General features: G+C 53.9%; 1 protein-coding gene across 1 annotated transcript in view; it reads right to left on the reverse strand.

Moving 5' to 3' along the window:
- The window catches only part of SKAP1 (src kinase associated phosphoprotein 1), a 132,936-nt gene that overhangs the window by 26,019 nt on the left and 84,992 nt on the right, over positions 1–21,925 (reverse strand). The window lies entirely within an intron of this gene.

Consider the following 21,925-nt stretch of genomic DNA (forward strand, 5'->3'; position numbering starts at 1 on the left):
TTTCTAATCCTGCACTGCCTCAGCCTCCGGAGGGGTCAGAACCCCCGTGGTGCTCCCAGCTCCCTGGCATCCCTGTTCCCTGCCCAGGTGAACACACCTGCCTGGCACAAACACTCTCAGCCTTCTCTCCCCCACCCCTCTGAGCATCTGCCTTACAAAAAGCCACATTGTCTCCTTGAGAAAAAAAAAATAAAATAAAACAACAAAACAAAAAAAAACCAACCACCAACCCCGAGCCCCTTTTGCTGATGCAAATCCAAATGTCATTTTCCGGGACATTTGTAATTACGAGCGCGGTGCTGCCGCCTGCCCAGGGGAGACCCCGCGAGGATGAACAACATCCCATTAACGTGCCCGGCACCGCCGGTCCCGCTGGCAGGAGCCTAACAAAAAAATGCTCGAGTGGAACTTTTTATCTCGGCGTTAAGAATCCTTCCCCCAGCAGGGGGACGGAGGCGGCCCCGGCGAGATCCCATCAGCGCCGGCGCTCCGATTGAATTACCCGGGGGTGGGGAGCGGGGAGGGAGGGAGGGGGGGGGGGGGGGGGGGGGGGGGGGGGGGGGGGGGGGGGGGGGGGGGGGGGGGGGGGGGGGGGAAGGAGCCGCGAGTGCTGCTTCGCTTCTTTAATTTCATTTACTCGCACTGCATTACCAGCAGGGGCTTCCCTCTGCCCGCCCCGCTCCCGCAGGAAAAGCGGCTCTGGGAATGCGGGATGATGCTGCTGTTCAGCCCAGGCTGGGATGTGTCCGGCCATCCCTGGGATGGGTTTCCTGCTCGTCCCTGGGTCGCCAAGAGGGATGAGGGGCAGGGAAGCAGCAGGGATGTGATGGGAGCCGGGCCAAAGCTCTCCCAGCCCCGCATTCCCTCTCTCCACCCATGCTGGGAGCAGGCAGGACCCCTGGGGGAGCTGCTGCCTGCCCAGTTGCTGTGCTTTGCCCTGTTTGAGATCAATTTTCCATGGAAGCAGATCCCCTGTTTGGGGTTATTTGTGGGCCTTGGTTCACGGAATCGTGGAATCAGGGGATCACAGGATGCTTTGGGTTGGAAGGGACCTTAAAAGCCACCTACTTCCAACCCCCCAGGGACACCTTCCACCAGCCCAGGTTGCTCCAAGCCCTGTCCAGCCTTGGATCCCTGGGATCTGCTGGGCTGGCAACTCCCTGGGGCCTCTGAAGCACCACCAGGAGCCCAAATCTCTCCCACCCCACAGGAGACACCGTGCCTCAGTTTTCCAGCAGGAAAATCAGGCTGGAAGGAGCTTCCCTGCCCCTTAAATACTCCGTGGCTGCTCAGACGAGCTAACACAATTAAGGAGGGGCTGCAGGGGCTGATTTGATTGCCCAGGGCTCTGGAAATTTTAAGTCTGACAGCCTGTGACACGGAGGTGGCAGCTGGAACCCGTGTCCTGCCTCTCTCCTGCATCCCTGCCGATGCAGAGCCTGGATGAAACCCGTGGGATGTGGGGGATGCAACACTGGGGGCTCTGCCTGGGGCTGGGCTTATGTGGGGTGTCCCCACCCCTCCCCATTCTGCCCCTAAAACAATCCAGATGGCTTTGGCCTGCAGCAAAGAGCTAATTCCATCTGCAGTGACAGTCCCTGGGGGGTTTGATCTCTCTGAGATGTCCTAATGGACGCCCAGAAGATGTGGAGAGGGGAGTGGGAGCACAGGGGGAAGGAGGGAACACAGGGGAAGGAAGGTGGGAGCCCAGTCCCAGAAACCCCCTCTGGTTTCTGAGGGCAGAGGGTTTCATCTCCCAGATGCTCCTGCCCTGGGAACACACAGCTGGCAGGAAAACCACGGCTCTCCACATCTCCAAGGGCTGGGAAAGCCGGCCCAGGCCTGGTCACCTGTTCCAACCACTCCTGGCCATTCACCAGCCAGAAAACAGGAAAGAGAAAACTGTGGGGTTTATGATTGATAAGGAACAAGAGAGGAGACACCCAACGGCAAAACGCTGGGTGTGGATTGGGTTGGGATTCAGCCCCCGAGGGGGTGGAAATCCTCCAGTTGCTATTGACATTTATTTCAATTCTGTCTGGAAAATTTAACAGCAAGTTTGAAGTCAAACCAACTTTGGCAAAGGCAAAAAAAAAACCCCAACAACAATCCTGTACAAAACCAAAAAAAAAAAAAAAAGAGAAAATTCCCAGAGGAGGCAGAGCCTTTGGCCCCCCAAAAAAAGTTCCCTTCCAAATCACTAAGTCTATAATTGCAAAATAAAACCCACTAAATCTCAATATCTATTTGCACAGCTCATTAGCCAAGGGCTCCCACTCAGCAAAGAAAGGAAGGGGGGGGAAAAAAAAAACCCAACACCAAAAAAGAATACAAAAACCCTTCAGCACCGAAGTGGATTTGGGGAGTTGCCATGGAAACCGGTGCTTTGGAGCTGCATCTCGAAATTCCCTGCTCAGATGGGGCTGTCTGTCAGTCTGTCACTCAGTCTGTCTGTCTGCCCACAGGCTGCCAGAGGATGGGATTTTTTTTTTAAAATCCTCTCAGAAAAAAGCAGTGTAATGTAATAAATGTATAAATAAATACATAAATACGTATACATATAGAAATATAACAATAAATATATAAATATAAACACATAAAAATTATATAAATACGTAAAGAAATACATAAATACATAAATATATAAATATATAAATATATAAATACATAAATATATAAATATATAAATATATAAATATCCATGGGTGGAACAGGCGAGTTCAGTGGGAGGGTTTATTTAAAATGAATAAATAACTAAACACCTGCTGAAATGCCTGCTCTGACAAAAGCCAGCTAAACTAAAGCGCATTCCCAAGCTCCCTGGCACGGTCTGAAGGGGCCAAGGGTGATGCTGGAGATCTCTGTCCCATCCCAGGGACCCCTGGAATGATAAGAAAGGTCCCTGCCGGGGCTGGAGGCCCTTATTAAACTCTCCCCCTTCACCCAAGGCTCAGGTCTGTGGGGTTTTTTTTTTCTCCTCCCTTCTTTCTTCCTGGTGAGTAATGGTTGGAAAAGTAAAATCAACAGGTTGTGAAATGATAAAAGCCCCGTTCTCCAGCAAATCCCCCCCTCGGGCTCACTTGAGCTCTCGTTTGGCGCTGATCAAACGCCCTGCGCCTTCCCCGGAGCCCTCTTGATTTACATCACACACCTTGGATCACAAAAGAAATGTTGATTTTCCTCGAAATCAACACAACACGACTCCAGACACACCCAGCCTCGCTCTGCCAGCCCCATAAATCAGGAGCAGAGCCAGGAATAGCTTCTATAGGAGTAATAGAGCTTGGAGTACAGCAGGCTGATAGGGGCAGAGCAATCCAACCTCCTTAATGCAGATCGTTATATCCAAATAAAGGTGCTTTATGTCGGTGTAAATTATTCTCTCCCCGTTTAGGGGAGGCCTTTCCACAAAATGAATGTGCTGCAGCAACTGCCAATCTGGATCCAGATGGATTGGTTTAGGGGGGAAAAAAAACCCCCATAAACCACCTCCCAAACCACCAGCAAACCCTCCGAGGGAAACTCAAGGTGGGATTTGGGGGCTCCTCTTCCTGGACCTGGCACTGGGGGGTCCCTTCAGGACACGGTGCTGTCCTGCTCCATCCGCCTCCCATGTATATCCAGGGAGGATTTTCAGAAGGCAGAAAGTATGGGTTGTTTGTTTGGTTTTTGCCTCCACAAATGCAGTTTTGAGAGGTTTTTTTTATGCACACAAAAAATGCAGATTTAGGGGGGTTTTCCCACTAAAAAAAAAAATACTCAAATTTAGGTGGGTTTTGGGGGGGGGGAAGCAGATTTGGATTTTTTTTCTTTCCTCAAAAAAAACCCAACCTTTTTTTTTTTTTTTTTTTTGGAGGGAGGAGGAACACAGATTTGGGATTTTGAGGGATTTGGGGGCTTATACCCCTAAATCTACTGCCTTTCCTGATGCTTCACCCCCTGAGTGAGCAGGTCAGGCCCCCCCCTTTGCAAGTGCTGTGCAGGATAGCAGGACAAACGGGAGGAGATGGGGACAGGGACAAATTCAGGAGCCACCACCAGGTGGGAGAGGAGATCTCCAGAGCTGCCAAATGAATTTCAGGCCCTAACTGACCTCAGGGCTATTTCTGCATCAACCTGACGTGTTCCAAGAGGTTTTTGGTGCCTTGTCTGTTCACAGCTGTCCCAGTTTAAATGAGACAAAGGTCTTTTGCTGAGGATGGGTTAGGAGGAAAAGACCCAAACTTCCTTTTCTAGCAATTATAAATTCGAAATTAAGAGGCTCCGATAGAAGGAAAACAAATTATGGAAAAGGGAAAAAAAAAATAACAGCCCTTTATTAAAAGGTATGTGTGTATTAACAGGAACACACAAAAAACCCAAGTAAAACAACCAAGCAATACCCCTATACCCACCAATAATCCCCTTCAAGAACAAAACCGATAAAACCGGCAAAAAGAAAATCAAATCGTTCAATTTTTAGCACCGTTTGGTGCAGTTCCAGCCACAGTCAGCAGGGGGCGCCGTCGGGTCACTGGAGATGCAAAACTTGTAATGTCTTATACCGTTCACCAGGTGGCGCTGCTGAGTTATCAAAAAGTGCAGAACTTGTAATGTCCTATAGTAGTCACCAGGGGGCGCTGTTGGATCACTGGAGGAGTGGAACTTGCAATGTCCAGCCCCCGTCACCGGGCGGCGCTGTGGGATCTCTGCTCGCTGCCGGGTGGCGATGGAGGAAGGGGGAAGGGGGAGGGAAACAGAAAGTTCTCCCAATGGAAGAAAAAACTCACGACTCAGTTGGTGAAGGTCTCGCGGTGAAAACCAAGCCTGCAACCAGCAAACAGCTGCGCAGAGAGACGGCAGCAAAAACTCCTCTCCCACAGGAAAAGACAAAGAAGCAACCAGGCAGTCTCTCCTGCTTGCTGCAGCCTCCCCTCCGGCTCCAGAGCTGAGCTTCAACCCCCAAACCCCACCTGTTTCCATACACACACCCTGGCCTTTTCCCAATTCCTCCCCCTTGGTTGCTAGGAGATTAATGTCTGGTCATTTAGGGCTCAGGCCAACTCCTTTGTTTATCTGATGGCCCATTAACACAAACACGCAGGAGGGGGAAGGGGAAAGGAAAGACAAAATTTCTTGCTAAAATCAGAACTATGACAACAGCCAAAGCTAAATACACGTGAGGGTGAGCAGTGGGACCAGATCAGGGGGCCTGGTCCATCCATTCCCCTCTGCAGCATCCCAGGATATGGGATTGGGAATGCCAGGACTGAGGAACACCCCCAGGAGGAGCTTCTGCCCAGATGCTCCAGCTTTTTGCCCAAGGTTTTATTCTCTTTACAAGACGTAAACTCTGCAAGAACCACAAGGGATTGAGAAACTCCCAAGGAATCTCCAGCTGGAGAGGAGACATTGGGAGCCAGGCTGTATTCCCAGCCTGGGATCCATCTGCTGAGCTCTTGGTTAATCCCCTCAGCCTTTTTTTGGGGGCAGGAAAAGGCTCTTTCTCCCCGTGGAGCACCAAGGGGGCCCGGGGGGCGTGGCTGGAGATGGGAATAATCCCTGTCCCCAATTCCCCTCTTTGCCATTCCAAGACTTTGCTGCTGCAGCTCCACCAGGAGAGCGCCTGGAGCTGGTTTAGAGGCTCCTGCTTCGTGCTGGGTTGGCACAAAGATGTTCCCTTTGAAACCCTCAGGATCCCAAGTGACGAAAGGACCTCCCTGGGTGGTGCCGGAGCCCCCTGGGTGGGTGGATTTAACTCCAACTGACTGAAACTGTCCCTTTTTGGGATGATTTAAACGGTGGAGCCGAGCCCCAAAATCCTCCCTTTTTAATGCTGGCTCGTACTTGATACTTTTTACTCACTTCCTGGTTAAAACCCGCCGATGAAGGGGGGTTTTTATGGGAAGTTCACCATTTCCTGCAGTTCTCCAGCAGAGAACGTTATTTCCCTGCAAAAATATTTCGGTCGTTACGGAGCTTTAACAAACATTTATTTGGGTACTTAAATTTTGTATTATGCTCCAAACCGGGGGGAGACGCAGCTTTTAGTGATTATTAACTTTTATTCACAGCTAATGTTCAGAGCTCTACGGCCTGAGACTGAAAAATCAAATAAAAACGTACCAAAGCAATGGTTTGGAGTTTTATTGGTGACATCAATTTGCTTTTAACTTGATGGATATATGAGGAGGGGGGGGAAGGAAAAAAAATTTAAATCCTGTTAAATTTAGAGCTGATTTATTTAACTACAAAGGAAGAACTGTCAGTAGTGATGGAGTTTAAGGCTCCTGGTTATCAAGTCCTTCCAGCTGGGAAATCTCCTCCTCCCAAACCTTCCCCATTTTGAACAGAACCAGAGGTTGCCTTTCCTCAACCTTCCAGATTTTGGAGGAGAACAGATTTTGGGTTGAGGATTTTGGGTTAAGCTGCTGCAATACATCAAATTAAATTAAAGAAAATATTCTCTCTCAGCCCTTGAGTGGTTAAAGGCTGGTTTGGGACCCTTCTGAAATGTTGGGACTCTCCAGTGCCTTATTTAAGAACTTGGGCAAGCAAAGTTTGAGGATTTGGGGATTTCAAAAATTCATTTGGGGGTCTTTAATGATCCTTTCAAAGCTTCATTTTTAAAGCAAATAACTTTGGGTTTTTGAAGAGACCCATCTGAACTCACCCCTCGGTGGCCTCGTGCCAAACCCACAGTGTCTGACAAGGCTTCCCATCCCGTGGGATCATCCTGGAGGAGCATCCCACAACCCCCTGGCACTGCTCCTGCCAGATCCAAACCCTGGAATGGCCCTGGAATACCCACTGGATGAGCCAGAACCCCCCAAAATCCACGCTGGGGTGCAAAGCCGGAGCATCACCTCCCTCCACCCTCCTCCAGCTGAGCACCAAGGAGACTCCAGGGGCTCCCTCAGTGAGCACAGCCCAGGATTTCACACCTCATTTTTCCCAGCCCAGCACCGATATTCCAGCAACTTCCACCTCCCTCCTGCTGCGGTTCATCCCCCTCCTGGCGTTTCCCGGCTCTTTCCGGGGTCTGACACGAGTAAATCTGGTGTCTGTGAGTCCTCCCAGGCTCCCACCTCCCGCATCCCAGCTTGGCTGGGCATGGAGCCATGTGGGAATTGGGGAATGGGGAACATCCCTGCAAGCCAGGGCTGGTTCCAGAGGAGGAAAAGGGAGGAGGACGCCGGGGGCTCCGTGTTGGGTGACACGGGGCAATTAGATTAAAGTCTCTTCCATTAGTGAAGAGTGAGAGTTTGCTAAGTGTGGGATCTGTTAGCCCAGAGTCATAACAAACCCACAGATAAATGAAGTGCCAGTTACCTCCTTCCAAAGGGAACAAAAAAAAAACAACCAGAAAACCGGGAAAAAAGAGCAATCTACTTCCTTTTGGAAAAGCTCCTGACTCCCCCTCTTAAAACTCCAGCAGCCAACCCAACCCTATTAACCAATTTCTAGAAAACTGCCTTTTCTGATACAAAATTAAGGATGTGTGTTAAAGGGAGACAGCTGGGGAATTGGATGAAGTTTTAGGGAGTGCTGGGTGGAAAGGATGACACATCACACGTGGGGAGGTGCTGCAGGAACGGGGCATCACCGGGGCCTGCGGATGCAGCAGCCCCTCAAAGCCCCCACCCCAGTTTAGCCAAGTTTCTGCAGGATAAGAGGGCAATCACTGCAATGGGATAGTTGTCCCGTGCAAAATTCATTAGGCTGTCATTCGCCTGTCAATTAATTTAAGTGAAATTTATGTGGCACTTGGCTCGTACGGGTCCGGCTCAGTGATGGGGTGAATTGTTCTGCCGCTGGGCCGAGTCCTGCTCCGTCCTCCATCCTTCATCCTCCACCCTCCACCTCCTCCATCCCACACCTGGGGCATCCCACCAGCCCTACAAAGCCCAGGAACCCCCCCCAAAACCAGCACCTGGGCAGAGCCCCCGGGACCTGCCCCTCCCAGGACCCTGCCGAGAGCAGGAGGTGGCCGAGGAGCCACAGGGAGCAGTGGGAATGTCACAGCCTTCCCCTGACATGACAGTGCCAAGAGCAGGACCTGGATCAGCCTTGGGATTCACTTGTTTTCCCGTTCTGAGCACCCCTGGTTGCACAGTGATCCCCTGAGGCACAGCCCTACAGTGGGCACGTGGGGCTGCCGGACCAACCAACCCGGGCCAATTCCAACGGGGCAAATCCAGGAGGAACCTCAGTGGTGCTCGGATTTACTAGCAGGGGTGGTGCCCAGAGCTGGGGAACAGGGTGAGGGCTCTGTTTTCTGGTTTCCCTCTCTCCTTCCATCCCAGCCATCCCAGCAGGCCGGGCAGAGCCGAGCAGCATCACCCCACTGCCCCCGGCACCCGGGCGGGAAGCGGAGCCCGAACTCGGCCACTGCTTTTCCTTGTTCCAGATAAGAAAATCATTTGTCACGGCGGGGCGGGGTGGGCTTTTTATCGGCCAAGTGTCAGTCTGTCCACACGACCTGGAGGACAAATGTGTGTTTTATCATCCCCCCTGGGCCGGGCCGCCCAACACCTGCAGCAGGCGTGCGCTCCGGCCGCTCCCGCCGGCGCGGGGGGGGGGGGAAAGTCACCGTGATGGATTTGCCCATCTTAATTAAGGTAAACAAACAAAAGAGGAACATCAAATAATGCCCTTGACAGCCTGAAAACGGAGCCGGGGAGAGCTTTATAAAAGGAGCCCTTTTGATGTCCGGGCCGCGGGATGGAGGTTTGTAAATAGCGGCAGCTCCCTATCGCCGCTTATCCAAATATTTTCATTTCCCATCACGGGCTGAGAGCCGGGGGTTGATGGTTTTGGACTCTTCAACTTTCAGCTTTCACCCTGCAGCCCCCTGAGGAGCACGAGGAGGAGGGCGGCAGGGGGGGTCACCTGCCCCCCGTCCCTCCCGGGATGTGCTCCCTCATCTCCCCGTGGAAAAGCTGATATGGGGCACCTGGGAGACCAGGCTGGAGCCCCCAGTGCTGCTCTCCCACATCCCCCCCCGCTGTCCAGGGGATGCTGAGCCCCTCCAGCAAACACACAGCCCTCATCCATCCCACCCTTTTGCTCCTCCAGGCTGGAGCAGGGGATGGATCCGAGGGTTAGGGCAGTTCAGGAGCCGAACATGAATCAGAGGTGTCACACTGGGGGTGAAGCATCACCCAGAGATGTATAAACAGGATTAGGGCTGCTGAGACATGTGAACAAATCCTCCTCTTCCTCCTGGCTCCGGGCAGGACCCCAGACCTGGGACCCCAGAGCCCAGACCCCAGTGGGATCCTCCTGCCCATCCACCCGTTCCCCTTGTCCCCACTGGGCACCACAACGGGGTCACTGCAGGGAAAGGGGACCCGGGCCAGCCCCAGGGCTGCCCCAGGAGCAGGACATCCAGGGCCACGTCCCCATTTTGGGGAGCAGAGGGGGGTTATCACTGCGGGTTTCACAGAGAGGAGTAACCCCACGTTTAATCCGGAGCAGCAACGACACTAAAAGTAGAGAGAAAAGGATGGGAGGGAAAAAAAAAACCAACATCCTTTACACCATAAATATCCCCTGAATTCCCGTCTTGACACCAGGGTTACATTTCGGGTCTTTAAAAACACATAGGACTGAAATCAAGTGCTCCCATCAGCCTGCCTGGCATATTTACGGTCTCCGGGAAGGGCTCCCAGACACAAATCCCACTCTGACTTAGAAAGGACCCAGCAAAGGTCAGCGCAGGGATAGCCAGGGGTGAAGGATTCCCCTCCTGGGACTGCGGGCTGGGGGACACCAACCTGGAGCTGGGACCCAGGGGACGCTGGAGGGGAAGGAGGAGGGTGGGGAGGGGTCTCCCGGGGTGGAGGTCGCCGCTCCCGGGCAGGCAGCGGGGGAGGAGGGAAGGATCGTGTCATTCCGAGGCTTTGCCACAAGGAAGCAGCAGAAGCCCAGGATTGAAGGCAGGAGCGGGAGCATCGCGGTCCAGCCCTGTGGAGAGCAGCAGCGAGGAGCTGGGGGCAGGGTGGGACCCCCCCCGACCAGTTTGTCCATCCCAAAGAGGGGCTGTGCTGATCCCCTGGTCCCCATTCCCAGTTTGACCACCCCAAAGAGGGGCTGTGCTGATCCCCTGGTCCCCATTCCCAGTTTGACCACCCCAAAGAGGGGCTGTGCTGATCCCCTGTCCCCTCATTCCCAGTCTGACCTTTCCAAAGAGGGGCTGTGCTGATTTCCCAACCCCCCTGCCCAGTCTGTCCACCCCAAAAGAGGGGCTGTGCTGATCCCCCAAACTCCTCTGCTCAGTTTGACCACCCCAAAGCCCTCCCAGCTGCCAGTTTGGTGTCCTACTGGTTAGACTGGCCAAGTCCAGCCTGCCCTGGTCCCACATTCCCCTAATCCACCCTCAGCCCAGCCCAGGGGACATGGGATAGTTGGAGCAGGTGACAACCTGCCCTGCCCCTGTCCCCCCAGGGCTCAGGGGGCTCCAGTAACCCCTGACAGGTGGGTGACAAGCATTTCCCACAGATTTTGGGATGGCTGCACCTCCAGGCCCCCTTTCCTGCCCATGATGAGAAGTGGAAGGTTCAGCTCCCGCCCTTCCCTCTCCTGACCTCATCACTTTTTCCTCTCCAAAAAGTGCTGAACGCGGCACTGCTTCCCTGTAATTATTTATCCAAAGGTGGGGGATGAGAGAAACACACTATGATTAAAAAAATTATTGGGAAAAGGAGATAAAATAAAGTATTGATCGTTGCTGGCTGGATCCCACCTCTGGAAATATAAGAAAGTGACAGTGGATAAAGAATGTCGGGGCCAAAAAAAGGAGCTGCTTCTTATTACATCTCACATACCCACGAAGTGATAAATCCAGGATGCCATGGATCAGGAGTTTATTATAAAAAGCACCAAATGTGGTTAATCAGGTGCTCCTCTGGCCACAAATCCAGGTTCAGGACCCAGGGGTGACATTCAGACCTCCAGCCCACCCCACTGGGTGAAGGGATGTGGCGTTAACCACGTGCAACCTGCTGCAAGAAAAGGGGCAGAGAAAGGGAAATCTCAGTGCCAGTTCTGCACCTCTTTGATATTGAACCTTCAAACTGCTGCCTGGCAGAGGGGGAGCTGAGGAAGAGAGGGGCAGGCCTGAAATGTTTAGGCAAAGACCCTCGAAATGTCCCTCACCGGATCAAAACACGGACTTTAATGGCTTTGGCCACCTCAGGGACCAATAAAAGCCCCAGAGCCGGTTCTGAGCCTGCCATGGGAGGTTGGAGGGGAGCTGGCAGAGCTCTGACTGATCGGGGGGTTATTGGAAAGCAATAAAAAGGTTGCATTAAAGCCTGACAGGAGGTCAGAGCGTGGCTCAGGGAGGGTGCCTGCCCTCATCACCCACCCCAGGGCACCCCCTGCACCTTGGGGATTCCCTGTTCCCAGCGCTGGATGTGTCCAGGGGGCTGAAAACAGAACAGAAAAAGGGAAATAACAGCAGTGCTGGCCTGGTTTTAACTCCCTCCCACCACCCTTATCCTGCCTGTGGAGCATTCCTCCCTCTCCCCCTCTGGGATGTGTGCAGCCTTTAGTGTGGGGGTTTGTGCTGACCCCAAAACTGCCGAGGCTTCAGGCTGTGTCCTCCCCAGACCCACCCTGGGAAGGCACAAAGGGTTTATCTCCACAGCAGATACCTTATCTCTCACAATGTGCCCTCGCTTTTTTAACTTCCTTTGAAAATCCTGACTTCTTCAACCAAGGAGGAAACCCAGATAGGGCCAACAAGAATTAAACAAACCAAACACCCCCCAATAAAATATGAGCACGGAGCAAAGAGGACTCATAGAACTTCACAAGCCACCACGGTATTTAACTTCAGATGCCACCACTCAGCATTTTTCCCTGTAAATTTTCAGCTTTCCTTCAGACCTTCGCCCAAAAGGTACCAAATTCTCACAGGAGAAAAAAAAACCACTAAAAGCAAGATTTTGCCGATGGATTCGAACTGGAAGGTCCTGACAGCTCAGCTCTGAGCAATGGGGGGGCCACGCCAAGCCTGGTGTTTTGCCTCCAAGAATCAATAAATCCCAGAACTAGGAGACATTTTTAACTCTGTAACCTCGGTGTTCCCAAGCCCACGGGGAGGAAGCATCTTCCCACCTCCCCAGCACAGAGCTGGGCTGGGGGTGGGGGTGTCACCCCAAACTTTCTCCTGCAGGAAAGGGGCGAGGTGTGTGTTCCTCCCTCCCTCCCCCAGGGCCCTCCCGGTGCCGAGGGGAGGGAGGGGAGCGGGGTGAAGAATTTGTAACCGTGCATGTAGGGATGACATTTATAGGGCTCTCAAATTGGAAACTGTACATTTTATTGCACTCTCTGTCAAAAAATGCACTTCCATCAGAGGCGAGAACGACAAGGGAAACAACCAATCAATATCTGGGCCTCTAATATCTGGGCTGAAAAAAATCATTATCCTGTTACTTTTATTATGGCGTTATGCTTGAAATATGATAGTTTAAGGTTGTTTCCATTACCTCGACAATTTTTAAGGGGTGTTTCCCCTCCCTGCTGCCTCTGGCTCAACTCCCTTTGGGCTGCAAAGCAGAGTAAGCCACTCCAGAGGGGTGGGTTGTGGGTCCTGGCTCCCCACACAGCTCCAGGGTGGGGATTTTGGGAGCCTCGTGGATGCCAAACGCCCTCAGAGACCCCCCGAGGGCAGGGGGAGCCCATGGCCAGGCAGATGTGCCCAAGCACGGGCTGGCAGATCCGTGGCCTGACGTTGAAATGCTGAACCCAATCGTTCAGGACTTGCTTCACCCACACCCTTGTGTGAGCCCCAACCTCCACTGGCACCACCAAGCCCCCCAAAAAACACCAGCAGCAGTCGGGACCAAGGGAGGAACATCCCACCCCTCGCCCCCAAGAGGTCAATGCGCCCCAAAGAGTGACTGTGCCCGAGCCCAGGCTGCTGCTGGGGGCTCAGCTGGGCAGATTCACCCCCTGCACACCCAGGGAGACGCTCTGAGTCCACCCCGCAGGTTTTCCCTTCCCTGGGGGTGGTTTGGGGTCGGGTTGGAGCTCTGGGCTGGCCTTTGGAAGGTTATTGATGAAGTTTTGCATTACCCAGGCTAAAAGCCCTGCTCTCCTCCAGACTGTCTCCCCTCAGTCCCACAGAGCACTAAGTGGGCCCTTAATGAGCACGGGAAAGGTTATCAGGCCCCGCACGGGGCTCCTCGTCTGCCCCAGCCAGAGCAGGAGACGCCACAGATAAGAGTTCAAAGCGCTGCAGAGACGGCAGCTTGGCCAGGGGGAGCCCAGGGAGGCACTTCCCAGCACCAGGAGAGCAGAGCAGGGAAACAGCTGGGCCAGGAGACCCCCAGAGCCACGGGCAGGGGAGGGGGATTGGCCAGGAGACCCCCAGGCTTCGCTGCACATCACCCCTGAACCCACCTGAGTCCCTCTAAACACCTCTGAGCCCTCCACAGCACCTGAGCCTTCCACAGCACCCCTGAGCCCCTCGAAACACCTCTGAGCCCTCCACAGCACCTGAGCCCTCCACAGCACCTGAGCCTTCCACAGCACCCCTGAGCCCTCCACAGCACCTCAGACCCCCCACAACCCATCACTCCATCGTTCCATCCCAACAAGCCAAGCACAGACACCCAACAATTACTGAAAGGGTTGATTACTGCAAGGCAGAGGAGGGGAGAGGTTCCCAGGAAGCATTTTGTGCTTGAGCCTCCCCTGGGCTGCACCGACCACAGAATCATGGAACGGTCTGGGTTGGAAGGAACCTTGAAGCCCATCTCAATCCATGGGCAGGGACACCTTCCACAGACCAGGCTGCTCAAACCAGCACCAGGGTTAAAGAGACACTCAGTTCTTGCCCCTTTTTGGAGCAATGGGGATCACTGAGATGGCAATGCCATGTCAGAGCCGTCCCCACACTGTCAGCTCCCCCCAGGGCCAGCTCAGAGCTCCCTGCCCTTCCCTGCCATCCCACCTCAGCCTCTTCCCCTCCAAGGAACTGTCTCCATTGATCCCTGAGCGTTTTGGACAGCAGAGTTGTTTAAGCAGGATGCCCTGGAAGGCTCTAACCTTTAAAGGATTTGTGGTTGGGGAGCAGAGAGAGTTGGGAGAAACAGGGGCAAGGAGCGAAGGCGAAGAAAAGGCAGATCAATCCCAACGATCCATCATGCCAAGAGCTGTCCAAATAATCAAAGGCATCAGCCAGGTTGATGTATAGCTGATGTCACCGCCAGAGACCCTTAACAAGGCAGGCAGTACAACAGCTGCTGGTCAGGGAGTGCCTCAGCACACGCCGGGCTGGGGCACGGGGACACGGCCATCCATCACTGACCCACCTTAATGGCCAACCTTATTAGGGAGCTGACAGCCCAGGGCAGCCCCCTCGCCCTCCCCACCCCGGGCTGGCCCACCTGGCACAGGGTGCAGGGGCAGGGTGGGCACCCAGTGGGCTCGGGGGGCTCAGCCCCGTGGGAGGGTGGGCAGGGCAGGGGGACACGGGTGGTCCCTGTGGGCTCCAGAGGATCCCCCCATCCCTGCCAGGGGTGCTGAGGCAGCTCTGCAGGCTGAGGGGGATGAGACAGCCCCATCCCTCTGCACACCTCTGCCCAGCCCAGCTGTGCTGCCAGCCCGGCACAAAACTGGGTCTCCTCCCAGTCTCTGCCCTCCTGCAGGTCCCCTCGAGCACGAGGGTAAGGAGTGACACCCACCTGCTCCAATCCCCAAATCCCAATCCCTGCTGCAAAGCCTTGGCTGAGCTCAGGGCAGGGCCGTGGGGGTGACCTGAGTGTGGGGGTCCCACAGCCCCAGGGACTGATGGGCACCAACGTGCTCCCCTCCCCAGCAGCAGGAGTGGTAAAAGCAAGATGGTAAAAGATGGTAAAAGCTTTGCTTCGGGTCTCCTCTGTTTCTATATTCCATTTTCTCCATTATTTTTATTTTCCTGAGCAGCTTCTGCCCCTCAAGTCCCACCCAGAAGGTCAACAAACCCTCCAGGGCTCCATCTGGGCTGCTGGGGGATTCATCACGGATGGGAGCAGACACCCCCACCCCAACCCCACCCCAGCCCAGCCCACGGCAAAACACCACCAAGTTGGAAATGGCCGGATTTCCAGCCTGGATTTACCAGCAGATGGCACTGCCCCCCCCCATGGCCACCCCTGTCCTCACCTCCTGCAGCACCTCAGCACAGGGGAGGGGGGAAAAACACCTTCTCATGGCTCAAACCACAGCAGGAGCAGCCCCTGGCATGTGCACACACACACACACACACACACACACACGTGTGTGCATGTTCTGGGAACCTCTGCATGGGGCGGGAACCTCTGCATGTAAAAAACATGCAAAACCCTCCTTATTTTTCCTCACCTGGGCAACAAGATCATCAACAACCCATCATTAATTAATGCCTGTCATTATTAATAATATCAGTTCAGGTGGGGCGCTGCCACACCTTGAAAGGCTCCAAGAGCAGGAGGCAGGACGTGGTTCCTGCCTCTCTGCACCTCCATGGGAAGGCTCAGCACCAGCGCTGCCACCAAGCCCACATTTCCCTAAAAATCCCCTTTTCCTGGCAGATCCCATCGGATTAAGCGGGGCCCAGTTGATTGCTGCAGTTTCAATAGCTTGTTCAGCCATCGATTGCCGTCATGTCACGGGGAGAAAAGGATTAATAATCGGGTGCTCAGGTTGGCTCAATACTGCTGATAGCGCCTGACAAAACGCCGCTCGCAGCACTCCCACCGGAGCACTATCTATGGAGGGAAGCTGCGAGAAACATCACTCAGGGCTCCCTGGAATAATGATTAACTCCAGATCTTCAGCCTAGAAAATCCAACAAATAGTTTCTATTATTTCCAGATAAATTCTCTCCCCCTCTCCTCTCCTCTCCGCTCCGCTCCTGTTGCGCGCGCGAGGCTTTGCAGCGAAACCCACCGGGGAGATGCATCTTTGGCTGCCTCTGCCCCTCCTCCTCCTCCCCCCACAGCTCCTCTGTAATCCATCCTGGAGGAAACACACTTCTCTGTAACCCTCACGTTCCTCGTGACCCTCAGGAAGACAAACAACGTCCCCTCACAAGCTCCTGATGCCACGGATGAGGAGCAGGTCCCCGCGTTGGGAGCGATATCCGTGTCCTGCCTGGCCTTGGGCACGTCATTTCTGCCTGCCACCATCTCCCTGCCACCACTGCTGTCCATCTTAATGGCAAGGGACAGCCTGGAAGACGTGATTCCCACGATCCATGGGGCAGGGATACAGGTAAGGAGCTGTGGTGCCTCCCAACAGCTCAAGCTCACGTGGGAACCAGGGCTGAGCTGGAACATCCAACAGCTGTGGAGCTGCAGGATCCAACCCACCATCCCATCTTCCAGCCTCCAGGAGATGGCTCTGGGTGTGGGTCCAGTGACCTCCCCCCAAATCAAAGGAGGCTGGGATTGGGGCAGTAAATCCCACCCCGGTGCACATCAGCCCGGCAGTAAATCGGAATCCTCTCCGTGCCCTCTTTATTATCACATTCACAGCATGAAGTTATGAGCTTCTTCACAGCTCCTGCTATAAAAATGTGATGGATGGCAGGGGAACCTCAGGGAGTTAATCTATTCTCCCATTAAATTTTACTTTAATTGGTCTTTGAGTCAATCAGAAACTCACTAGACAGTGAATTAAGAAAAGAAAAAGGGGGGAAAAAAAAGAGTGGAACAGGGTGGGGGGAGCAAAAGGAGGTGCCTTTTTGCTGGCTGGATATTATAATGCTGGATTAGCCTTCCAGAGCCAGGCAAGGGGCTGGCAGGCCACACTGAGAGGGTTCTGCATGGCTTGAGCTATCACCACAGAGGGAGAGAGCCAGCCAAGGGATGCGAAAAGGAAACCAGAAATCCTTGGAAAACCCGGGGGCACGGATGGAACCCGGCCAGCAGCAGCACCAAAGCAGCAGCGCCAGTGACGGGAGAGGGAGGATGGAAACGGCACCACCATCAACAACAACATTAACATGGAGGCTGGGGCAGCCTTCCTGACTTCTGGCAATCACTGGAACTGCACAGCAGCAAAGCCCGGGCTCAGCAGGGCCCTGGCACTGCCAGCACCCCAAATTTGGGTTGGCCCAGCCGGGAGCGAAGGGTGCAGCGTTAAATCCCCCAGGAATGGGATCAACATCCTCCCAGGACCCTCTGCCTCACCAGAGGGACAACAAGAGCCATCAGCCTGCAGATCAAATATCCTACCAAAAAACCAAAACTGCAGCAGGAAGGATCCCAAGCAGAGGGAACGGGGAGGCAAAGCCGGGAACGACGTGCCTGAAGTTTATGCCCTGGAATATATGATAATCAGGTTTTATGGGAGTGAGCCCCAGGGACAGGCATTGTCTCTGCAAACAAGAGGCTGGAGGGAAAAGCTGAGGTTTGAATAATGTGCTCAACCTTCACTTATGGTAATAGTTCTATGCATGTATGCACATGTGTGGATATATGGGCACACAAACAGACCCACACCGGGCACAGAGAGCAGGGCATGGCACCCTGCCCTGCCAGCAGCTGGAGTGGGAAACACCTCATCCTGGGTTGTACAAGGGATTGAAATCAGTAATTCATGTGGGGAGGAACCAGTCCCAGAAGAGGCACAGCCCCAAGAAGGGGTGACACAAATCTGGGGTCTTTGGGGCAGGGTTGGACCCACCCAGATGGTCAATATTTGAGCCTGGTGGAGCTGGGAGGGTGCAGTACCCCCATCTCAGAGGGTAAAACCTCATCCTGGGGAGCGGGCCAGGCTCTGAGAGCCCCCAGTCTGAGCAGCCCCAGCACAGGTAGGAGGTGGTGGGCTGCAGGGAGAGTTCACAGATCCCCCCTCCACGAACCATCACCAGTTCCCCAGGAATACTGCAAATATTCCCTTTAAAGCCTTGTGCTCCTGGAGTCCTGTGAACACCCAGCACAGCTTCATTTTCCTCACAGAGGAGAGAAGAAGCTTTAAACACGAGGTAGGAGACAGCAAACAAAGCCAGACCCCCCGTTTGGGACATTTCAGAAGGAGGGGCAGCGAGGGGTGCACTGGAGGGGGTCCCAGGGGGCTCACCCAACTCCAGCTGCCTGAATGCCCCAGGCAGCACCTGCTCTGAAAGCCAGAAAGTCCTGATTTTGCATTTTGGGAGAGGAAGAGGAAGAGAAGGAGTGGGACAGGCGGGCTTGGCTGTCAGCACTGCTGAGAGCCGACAGTCCTGCATCAGGAACAGCCCCAGCCAGGCTGTATCCCGGCATTCCCTCGCCTCCTCTCTGAAAGGAGGAACGAGTGATGCTGTTCCAGCCCTCCTAAAACGCACCTGCACCAGCCTGAGAGGCTGAAGAGCACCCCAGGCTCCCTGCACGGGCTCCAGGCCTGACCCTGGGATGAACTCTTGGAGCAGAGGCAGCGATGAGTCCCCTGGGAATGTGCCCTTTCCAACGAGGATGGGTGGCAAGAGGGGGAGAGGGATGGAGGCAGGCAGGAGTGGTCCTGGCTAATTATGAAAATGAGATCTCTCCAGCAGCAGACTTTGGGTTCCATTTGGACTGACAGCTCCTGACACCCTTAATGGGGAACAGGGGCTGGCTATGCCATTAAATCCTGCATGTCCATGGAGTGGAGACAAGCCCACGTGTGCTGAAAGAGATTTCTAGGGACCACTCTGCATCCAGCTGCTGGCTTTGCTCCTCAGGAAAATAGGGAGAACACATCACATGCACTCACTCCACCACCTCCTGCATCCCTCACGCAAGCGCTCGGTGCCCAGCTCTCAGCTGGCTCAGGCTCCATTTCCACTGGGGTAAATCCCAGGATAATGTGCCAGTGGCTGTGGGAATTTGCCCCCACACAGACAATTCCTTCTTCCAACACCCCACCACCCACTGCCCACCTTCCCTTCGGGCTGATGCAGCTCTGAATGAATCAGCGGGCAAAGCCAAGACCTGAACTCGGAAGCGCCTGAATCCCCATTCCAGGTTTTTTTGGGAAGACTCAGCAAAGGCACAATTTACCATCATAGACAATTCCTAGTGCTCAACATGCACCTCTGGAAACCTGGTGAGGATAAAGAGGCGATTCCCTGCTGTGGTCGCTGACTCTGCACGGCACAGCGGGGACACTGCCGGTGTCCCTCCATGGCACAGCAGGGACATCCCAAAATGTCCCTGGACCATCCTCACGGGAATCCAACCCCTCTGCCCCTTTGCCAAAGCGCTGTGTGACCCCTGTGCAGCACCCAAAGGGTTAACACCCCCCCCAAACCCATCCTGAGCCAGGGCAGGGTCTGCCCAGCCCGGAGCGTTTTCAGGTCTCTTGAAAAAGCGCGTTTTTTCTCTTCCCCATTTCCCCATTTCTTATGAAGTTGGGAGGGTGAGACAGAGCAGAATCCAACCTCTCCCCTGCCCACCCAGCTGCCCATCCCCTGCCACCCTCCAGGCTTGGTGGCAGCCTGGGAATGAGCCCCGTCCATCAGCGGCGGGGCAGGAGCGCTCGGGAGGGCGCAATTCTGCCCGAGGAGAATGGACTTCCCGAGCACATGGACCTAAACTGCAGGGAAACAGAGCCCTAAATCTCTGCCTGCAGATTTACGGCCTCCATTCTCTTTCTTTACTGCAAATACAATCCGGCAGTAATGGTCTAACACAGGAACACCATCACCAACTGGCTGATGGCTCACATAAAAGCAATGTCAACCAAAAACTATGAGTTTATAAAAGGGAACAAACCCTCAACAGTGACAAGAACATGAAACCCATTAACAATTTAAACACTCTCCATTTTTTATTCCCCACCTTGAAGCTATTACGGCTGATAGAAGGCTTCACAGCTGAGTTAACCACTTCAAGGGAGGGCTGCTCGCACGCAGGGTTTGCCGAGGTGGGAGGTGACGTGGTTTAAAACCAGCCAGGGCTTTGCTCCTGCAAAGTGCTCAACCACCCTTCCCTCCCCTGGGCCTGCACAGCATCCAGGCAGGATGTGTCCACGTGCCGTTCCCAAGGCTTTGGAAAGCTGCCCAGTAACCCCAAGGTACCGAAAGATTATTGCTATGGTTACTGGAGGAGGGGGAAAAAAATTGCAGGTGTGTTCTAATTGTTTTTCCCGGAGATTTTCTTGCTGCTCTGGGTCTCTTTTGGCACCTTGTCATATAAATATATTAAATATTTGTGGAGGCTCTTGTGGAGTTCCCAGAGCTGAGCCCTGAGCCAGCGTGGGGGAGAGGGGAGAGCCCACCTGCTCTGAGACTTCTCAGTGAGCTTTTGCAGAAAATACAGGCAAATCCCAAACAAAGGATCCCAGAGTGGTTTGGCTTGGAAAGGACCTTAAAGAACATCCAGTCCCATCCCCTTGCCATGGGCAGGGACACCTTCCACTAGCCCAGGGCTGGGCTTCAGAGAAGCCACAGCTTCTCTGGGCAACCTGTGCAATCCCACCCTCACAGGGAGGGATTTCTTCCCAATATTCCACCTAAATTTCCCCTCTTTCAGTTTGAACCCCTTACTTCTTGTCGTACCCCTACAGTTCCTGACGAAAATATCTGGGGTGCCATTTAAAATCAGAGCCAATTCAGCCCCCAAGTGGTAAATTCCCTTGCTGAGGACTCGGCACATGGTGCCAGCTCCCATTGAAGTCGCTCCCGGCTCTCCACTGACCCTGAAAACACCATTTTACCTCTCTAACTATCAATTTTCTCCAGCTGCAAAACAGGGATAACACCAGTTAACCTCTACTGTAAAGTGCTTGATAATCTTCAGTGTAAGTGCTCTGTCCTAGCAGGAAAATGACTGTAATTTTTCCCTATTATTAGAGGAATTAAGATGGGGCTGATCCTCATCCAGCCTGATCTGCCTCTTTTCCCACGAGCTGCCCCAGGAGCAGGAACAGTTTTGACTCCTCCAGGTCTAAATAAGCAGCAGCTCCATGCAAGGTGCAGAGACATCCCTGATCCCTGAGGAATCATGGAATGGCTTGGGCTGGAAGGGACCTTAAAGACCATCTCATTCCAACCCCACGACACGGGCAGGGTCACCTTCCACCGGACCAGGTGACTCTGACCATTCCTACCACTGATAAAAACAAGGAAAACTGGGAAAGAGAGTCGAAACTGAAGAAGATTCCCACACAAACAGCTCCAGAGCCCACTCTTCCGGGCTGGCTCCGTAACCTCCATCAGCACATCCTGGCTTTGGAGGCCGTGGGTGTGACCCGTGCCCACCGACCTCCCGGGGTCCCTGTGGCACCACCACCCCCTCCCTTCCTTCCTTCCTGCCCCCGGGGGCAAACAGCAGGAAGGCTGGGAACAGCTTGAAATCAGATCCTGGTTCCCAAACGGGAGGAAGTGGCACTGGAGGCTCCTGCCATAAAGCCGGTCCCATCCCATTGAAACGCCGGCAGATGGGGCCATAAACGTTTCCTCCTCCCCTCACCAACAGCCACCCAGGCTTCAGATTCATCTTTATCTTTAGCTTGCTGTCAAGGCTGTAAATGCCTCTTGCTCCCTCTCTCGCAGCTGGGATGCACCAGCCCAGCTCCCTTCCTCTGCCTCCGCAGGTTTTATCCCTTTTATCCCCCAACACTGGAGGAAGGAGAGGGGAAGAAACGGGAACGGGATCGGAGAGCCCCAAGGGAAGAACCCACACCTGGGTTGCTGAAGATCCCCGTGAGGAGACAGAGGCAGGACCCACCAGCAGCTCTGATGGGGCCAAAATCAAAGGCACCCCCAGAGCCAGGCCCCCCACATCAGCATATCTAATCACAGGCCTGGATTAATGGACCCTCTTGTTTACCTGGGTTAGATATTTACACGAGCAGCACGAACATCTGCAGCTTCATTAGGCAAGATAAAAGTTAAGGACTATAAACCTTTATGCTTCCAGTCATAAAGCTGAAGGGTCAGAAGGGAGTTTCTAAATATAGGGAAGTTACTCCAGCGCTGCCCGTTACGGGGTTTTTCTTGTGGCTC

The sequence above is a fragment of the Empidonax traillii genome, unplaced genomic scaffold, assembly GCF_003031625.1.
Source record: "Empidonax traillii isolate 1590-97213 ecotype Southwest subspecies unplaced genomic scaffold, ASM303162v1 scaffold1283:size300302, whole genome shotgun sequence".
In the NCBI taxonomy this organism is placed as follows: Eukaryota; Metazoa; Chordata; class Aves; order Passeriformes; family Tyrannidae; genus Empidonax; species Empidonax traillii.